A 7,933-nucleotide genomic window follows, 5' to 3' on the forward strand; every position below is an offset into this window, starting at 1 on the left:
GTCATCAAAACATAATTCCCATAAATGGAACTATGGGAATTATGTTGTGACTAAACAAAATCCAAAATAAATCAAAACTGTTATATTTTAGCATCTTCAAAGTAGTCACCCTTTACCTAGAATTTGCAGACATGTACTCTTGACATTTTCTCAACCAACTTCTTGAGGTATCACCCTGGGATGCTTTTGAAACTGTATTGTAGGAGTTCCCATCTATGTTGGGCACTTATTGGCTGCTTTTCTTTATTATTTGTCATCAATTTCAAAAACGTATTTTTTTTATTTTTTTATTAAATTTTAGTTTTATAATGAAATAAATTAATATGGTGGCACAATTATATTTTTGTCTACAAAACTAATTTCAAACATTTAAGCATACGCCTCCAGATCAAAAGATTTTTAAGATCATGAGAAACATTTCAGTCAATTGTTTCAAAACTTTTGACCGGTAGTGTATATATATATATATATATATATATATATATATATATATATATATATATATATATATATATAAAAAAAACATATTTAATACTACACACATTTAATACTACACATCTCTCTCCACTTCCCCTCCCCGAGAGCCCTCCAAATATGCCAAATAGCTGCCCCATTTTCCATTAAACAACTCCAAGTTCTCCTGCCTTCTATGACATTTCTTTGAATGCCACCACCCTTCCCATCTCTATGCACCACTCCCGAAATGAGGGTGCCCCAGCCGACCTCCATCCCCTAAGGATGACCTGACTGCTGATCATAAAACTGGCTTGGACCCAATTTTGTATATATTTATCCCCTATATTAATGACCGCTCCATCACCTAAAATACAGAGTGTATGTATGTCACAGTACATCACACATAAATCTCTGAACCCTCAACCAAAAATTTTGGATCTTAACACACCACCAAAAAACATAGGTTGTGTCCCCATCTTCTGATTGGCATTGTCAGCAGGTGGGTGTGTCGTTGAGACCAAGTCTATACAATCTAGAGGGGGTCCAATAGAATCTATGTAAAATCTTAAATTGCATAAGACGCACCCTTGCATCTCCAGATATAGACTTGACGTTTTTTTTAATCCTAGCCCACACTCCCTACATTTTTCTCCCATAATCTCTTGAGAGAAGTTGAAGCGCCATCCCCCAGACTCTGAATTAGCAGGGAGTAACACACTGATGCCTCATGACCTTTTCCAAAAGCAGTGAGCACCACTTCCAGAGTATCTGACGCTATAGGTGGGTGTATGCTACTCCCACAAATAGTACAAAGCAGGTGGCGTAGCTGTAAATATCTAAAGAATTGAGATCTAGGAATCCTGAAATGCTGAACCATATTTTCAAAGGATCTCAACATTCCACTTTCATACAAGTCACCGAGCGTATTAACCTCCCTCACAATCCACTCTGACCAGCAGAAAGGGGACATATTAATATATAATTTTGGGTTCAGCCATATGCTTGAAGCAACATTTAAATAAATGTCTGAATTAAACACTCTGGAAACTTTTGTCCATACCACGTGCAAATGCGAGATAATGGGGTGTAACTTAACTTCACTAACTTCTTTAGTTTGATAGAAAGGCTTTGCAATGGCAAAATAGGGGCAAGAACTTCCTGTTCAATACAAAACCAGGGAGGAGTTCACAGAGGTGGAAGCGACCAATGAGCCAAATGTCTGAGACTGAAATGCATAATAATAAAATAAAATTTGGGTAAGCCTAGCCCACCTTTGTCAATCGGCCTATGTAACTTACTGAAATGTAATCTGAGACATTTACCATTCAAAATGAAGGACTTCGCTATGCTATCAAATTGCTTGAAATAAGAGTTTAAATTGTGTTGTTTAAATTGTGTTGTGTTAATTTGATGTTATTGTAAATTGGTATATGTCTCATCACTGTCACGACTGCTATGTTGATCGGAACTGCACCCAAGAATTTCACACACCATTGCACTTGTGTATATGGCTGTGTGACAATAAAGTGATTTGATTTGAAGAGAGGGGGACATCTATAGGGAGAGACTGTAGCAGGTAGTTGAATTTTGGAATACAATTCATTTTAATTACATTAACCTTCCCAATCATAGATAAATGTAATGAAGCCAACATGCCCACATCACTCAAAAATCTTTTTATTAAAGGGTCAAAATTAACTCAAAAATTTGTTGGGAATAAAATGCCCAAATACTTAATGCCCTGTTTGGGCCACTGGAAGTCACCTGGCTGAAAAGCTGTTACTGGGCAGTACGCTGTCAGAGCCAAAGCTTCAGGTTTAGACCAATTGACTCTGTATCCTGAGAACTTAGAAAAGGAATTAATAATTCTGTGGAGGCAAGGTATAAATCTAGAAGGGTCGGAGACGAATAATAGACATGGGATCTTAAAAAATGTGGCGTTCCTGTGTGAGGTGCTGAAAAAATAGCGAGACAAGATGCAGCTTTCAACAATGTCAATCTAACGCTGGTTTACGTAGAAATACAATTGAAAAACAGCACACAGAAATGGCTTGGTGTGAACGGCCCCTTATGATGTGAGAAAATTCTCTGTCAGGCACAGAGAAGGACCACTTTCCTTCATTGTAGTCTAACAAAGTCTGTATATATGTGTTTATGATTTTGTGTATTAATATGATCTTATATGGTATGTGAAACTGAATTTTCTACTAAAACAAAGTAAAGTACAGCTGTATGAAGTCAGTTCCCCTCAGGTTTACACAGGCATTCTTGCAGAGGAACCACTGGTGTAGTTCAACACAACAATATGGGCATGTTCCACAAAGTATGACAACCAGAAAGTGTCAAAATACTTTTTGTCTTTACTTTGAACAATATATATATTGATTGTTTTCTTATTTCATTTGAAAAATATGTGTTTTTGTACCACGTGGTTTGATATTCGTTTAGGCTTGGACTCTGTTCATAAAATAGCAAACTGATTAGATATAAAATCTAGATCTGTATATCTAGAATAGAATTCTTAAAATCTCTATTTCTCCTCAATACTGTTTATCTTGATTATTTATCAATAATAAAATACAGTATATCACAAAATTCGTTTGAATTACATCTGAAGAGTCAACTGTCTGAGGTATTATACAATAGATCAAGCCTCTTTAAAAAAATACTTTTGAAGTATTTTCTGTTTGAAGTGGCTATATAAATTGGCGGAAATACTAAATGCATGTGGTGGGTCTGATCTTTCATAATTTAGGCCACGTCCACATTATTCTGTTTAATTTTCTCATCATCATTGTTTTCTAAAGTATGCAGTTAATGGAGAGTATTTTCGAAAGTCTGAATTTTCGGTGGAGGAAAATGCCGTTCCAGTGGGGATGAGATGTGTAAACGTAGCTAAATCAATGCAAAATTTAAATGTAATAGTGTGGACGTGGCCTTAGTCTGAAGTCTAAATTCTGAGAACTTCATGTGTCACATTTAATGGTATCTGTGGGGTTATCCTTGCAAAAATATGTGCCTGCAAACCCCCTGGGAAATTTCTGGTGAACATTGCTGCAAGTTCATATTTTCCCATGCAAATAATTATACACAAATAAATAGTTTTTGCAAAGGTATTCAATAGCTGAAAATGAAGTATACAATTATACTTTTTGGCGGAAGAATGGAATTAGAAGAATAATGATAAAGCTGGTTTTTACCAGTTCAATGTAAAATAAAAGGTATTATTTTACAGTGAACACCAGGACCATTAAATCCATCCTTTTCACATTCTTAGGCACCTGTGATATCTTAATGTAACAATACCCTCTAAAGGTGGTGACAAGGCATTGGATTTATGGCTTCACTACACACACCTTTAAAACTGAAAAAAAGAGTTAGGCAAGAGTTGTCACAAGGGCTATAGTATTTCAGTAACTATAAAGTTTTGAGTCAAAAGCCTAATTACACAAATGTGGGTTTTCTCTAGCAGTGGGTCTTCTCTTGTAGCCTGCTACTGGGGCATGTTGTCACAAAAGTTCAACATGTGTTTAATGATATGCATCTATTTAGCATAGAAATTGACTATCAAAAACAAAGCCACCCTGAGAAATATATACTGGAGCAAAACAACTAGCCCTGGTCTCGCTTATACTAAAGGGCACATTCAAACTCTGTAGTAAACAATACAAAATGTACCAATTAAAAGGCAGATTTCAAAAGTGTTGTGACAAACTTCTTGGGGAAATCTTCGAGACATTAACTATCAGGCAGGTTGGCTGACACCACTGCCAAAGTCAGAGATCTTCTCTCCTTCAAATGCCTCCTGGTTAAATGACTGAGATGGGAAACTGGGGTCAGATTCACTTATCTGAGGTTGCTAGAAGCTCAGCTTGTTTTCCTCACAGTACTGAACAACAGAGCAGACAGACTGTATGGTCTCCAGTGGGTTTTTCTTCTGACCAGAGCTGCTTTCTACAGCAGTTTGGTTTTGGGGTATTTCTGCAGACATTGCCCTCAAGTTTGAGCACAGAACTTTTGGAAAAGAGGTTTTGGATTGTTCTTATGAATTAGCTATCATTTGCAGATACAGCAGTGAGGGACAACTAAATTCAAGTAACTTAAAATCTCTGTAGCATTCCATTTACATTTATGGGTCATTCCTGTTATGTAGTACCTTTTTGAATTCTGTAACTTTTAAAACATAAACATGTTTGTGTTGTAATTTAAGAAAGTGTTTCTTTAAAAGAGTATGCCAGACTTTCAGAAATAAGATCTGGTCAATCTCAATCACTTTGGTAATTATTTGATTATCTACATAAAGGTATGAATGCTTCCATCATGCTTAACAGGATGGAGAAACCAAAAGTGCTAAAGTTTGCCATTGCTGAGTGACAAATTGAGAGTTAGCTCACATTAGGGTACCAACTTGAAGTTAATTTTGATTATTTTTATTCATCTTTTTTCATTTTGATATTATCAATCTGATTTCAAGATTTCTTTTATTTTTTTATTTTTCAAACAGGATGGAATGTTTCAAGCAATACCACAAAGCATTTAAGAACTCCTGTTCCATTGTGAAGACTTTCTGAAGTTTCCCACCAAAATTATGTTACTTCCTGGAGAATGATGTATTTAAGAAACTGGCTTCTATTAGTTAAAGGGATAATACAGTACAAAAGACTAACAGTATGGAAAGTTAAATTGAGGACACAGGAAAAACCTATAAACTGAGTACTAAATAAACCAATATTCAAGAAAACTTGTTTTGTTTGAAATATTTCGAGAAGGGAAGGGGAAAAATAAACACCTGGAATATTACCAGTTTTTCATTTTTGAAGTTTGTGCATAGCACCAAGGACATGGCTAAAATGGCAAAAATGGCAATATAATTTAATTTTTATATTGTAATAACAGAAAACTAATGATTTTCATCTTTGAATATTTTAGTGTAATATTTAATCCAATAATAACATTGGAGATTGAAGACATGAAAATAACCTGCATAGTAGGAATGACCCTTCATCGTTTGATCTAATTGTGCTTAAATTGCACTCAACATTCATTTTATCACTATGTGCTTTCTCTGAGAATCGAATCCATGACCTAGGCATTGTAAACAACATTTATTCTCTACCAGTTAAGCTACATGATCTCACCTAGTGAGCAAAAAGAAAGCTGAAAGCCGGGCTCATCTAGGTAAAAAAATAAAAAATAAAACACAAACACACACACACACACACACACACACACACACACACACACACACATACACACACTGTCTCAGCCATGCATGAATATATTGCAATGTACACTTAAGAGCTAAAACAAAATCCATTTAGGCGTATAGGACAAAAATATCACATATCAGATCCTCCTAGATTACAGTGAGATTAAATGGAGAGCAAATGAAGACTTTATCTCTTTAAAATCTTCCATGAGCAAATTAAATTAACTGAACTTTGCTATCCACGTTCATTTTATTGCTCTATACTCTTACTGCATGTCAACATTTATCTCATTTGTGTCTTTTTTTATTTCTCCAAACCCACATTTGTGACACATTTGATCTTTAAATGAACAAGTGTCAACTAATTTACTCTGCGTATTTTTATATGTGTACTATAAAGTTGAATTGAATATAAAATTGAATAATACTTAACTTGATCAGTTCTTTAATCTTCTTTAAGTAAATGTACACATTCGTTACATGCATTACATATTATTTACTTATTTTTTTCTTATTTCTTGAGTTTATGGTTCACTGAACATTTAAATGTTTAAAAATGTATAAAGATATATATATATATATATATATATATATATATATATATATATATATATATATATATATATAAAGAATCAAGTTATGAATAAAGTTTAAAAAAACATTCATACATTTAAACCAAAAGAAATCAAATAAATATACGTACAAATTCTAATTGAATTGAGTAATCTTTAAAAAAAATTAAGTAAACATTTTTTTAAAGTATATTTGATTTTTACTAATTAAATTGTCAAATATCACACAATTCAATTTAAAATATTTTTTTATTGTTGGCCATTATAAGCCTAAGAGATTTTATAGTAAAAGGAAGGACATTCTTTTCTTTTTTTTCTCAATCATCCGAACAAACAGGTTCACTAAAATTAATCAGGATTTCTCATGCATGCATTTGATTCATACACCTCCTTGCATAGTGTGCTTATAAACAAGGGTTTACATGCAGTGCTGGGCAGTAACGGATTACATGTAATCTGGATTACGTAATAAGATTACAAAAATAAAGTACTTGTAATTGGATTATATTACATTTTAAAATTAATCAATCACTTTGCATGTAAGTGTCTCACTTTACCTTGATTTTTGCTTTTTTTAAGAAAATGAGGGATGAGTCAAAATTATATTTGTGGTAATCAGCATTATGCCACAAATGCTGTCGATTGATCTTAACTTGTATTTGCGTGTGCAAATAACGTCAGAAGAAAAATGATCGATACTTAAGATTAAGATGCCTCTTGGGGGCCTGGGTAGCTCAGCGAGTATTGACGCTGACTACCACTCCTGGAGTTGTGAGTTCGAATCCATGGTGTGCTGAATGACTCCAGCCAGGTCTCCTAAGCAACCAAATTGGCCAGGTTGCTAGGGAGGGTAGAGTCACATGGGGTAACCTCCTCATGGTTGCGATTAGTGGTTCTCGCTCTCAGTGGGGCGCATGGTAAATTGCGCATGGATCGCGGAGTGTAGCATGAGCCTCCGCATGCAGAGTCTCCGCGGTGTCGTGTATGACAATCCACGTGATAAAGATGCGTGGATTGACGGTCTCAGAAGCAGAGGCAACTGAGACTTGTCCTCTGCCACCCGGATTGAGGTAAGTAACCGTGCCACCACGAGGACTAAGTAGTGGGAATTGGGCATTCCAAATTGGGAGAAAAGGGGATAAAAATAAAAATGAATAAAAGATGGCTCTTGGCCTCTCAGCTGATAGTTAACTTGTTGATTTGTGACACTGGTGGGAATATATATTTATTGAGATGGGATATTGTGGGAGGAAATCTTTAGTGAATTATTCTCTCTGTATTTCTGTTTTTGCCCTATTTTATTATTTTCCCTCTCAGTGTATTCTTAGTGAAAAAAAAACTGTGAAGCTAAACCAACTTCAATAATTTAATACAAAATGTCAGGTAAAAAATGTCAGGCAAAAAAATTAAATAAATAAAAAAGTCCCCATGAAGATCAAAATCCACTTGGCAGATGTGGCACATCTGCAACAACAGGTTTTATCGTGTGAATACAGCAGAAGCATGTGCCACCAAGTGCAACAGAGAGACATCCTTTACATGCAGGTGCTGTTCACACAACACTTAAAACTGTTTTATTATTTGTATTCAGCATGATCAAATGAGAAGTCGGCACATTGTTTTCGAAGGTTTCAGAACCAAGGATTGGCCACATTATGTTGACTCACTGACAAGCGATATCTCCCATCACACATTT

Source organism: Myxocyprinus asiaticus, chromosome 25 (genome assembly GCF_019703515.2).
Source record: "Myxocyprinus asiaticus isolate MX2 ecotype Aquarium Trade chromosome 25, UBuf_Myxa_2, whole genome shotgun sequence".
NCBI classification, from domain to species: Eukaryota; Metazoa; Chordata; class Actinopteri; order Cypriniformes; family Catostomidae; genus Myxocyprinus; species Myxocyprinus asiaticus.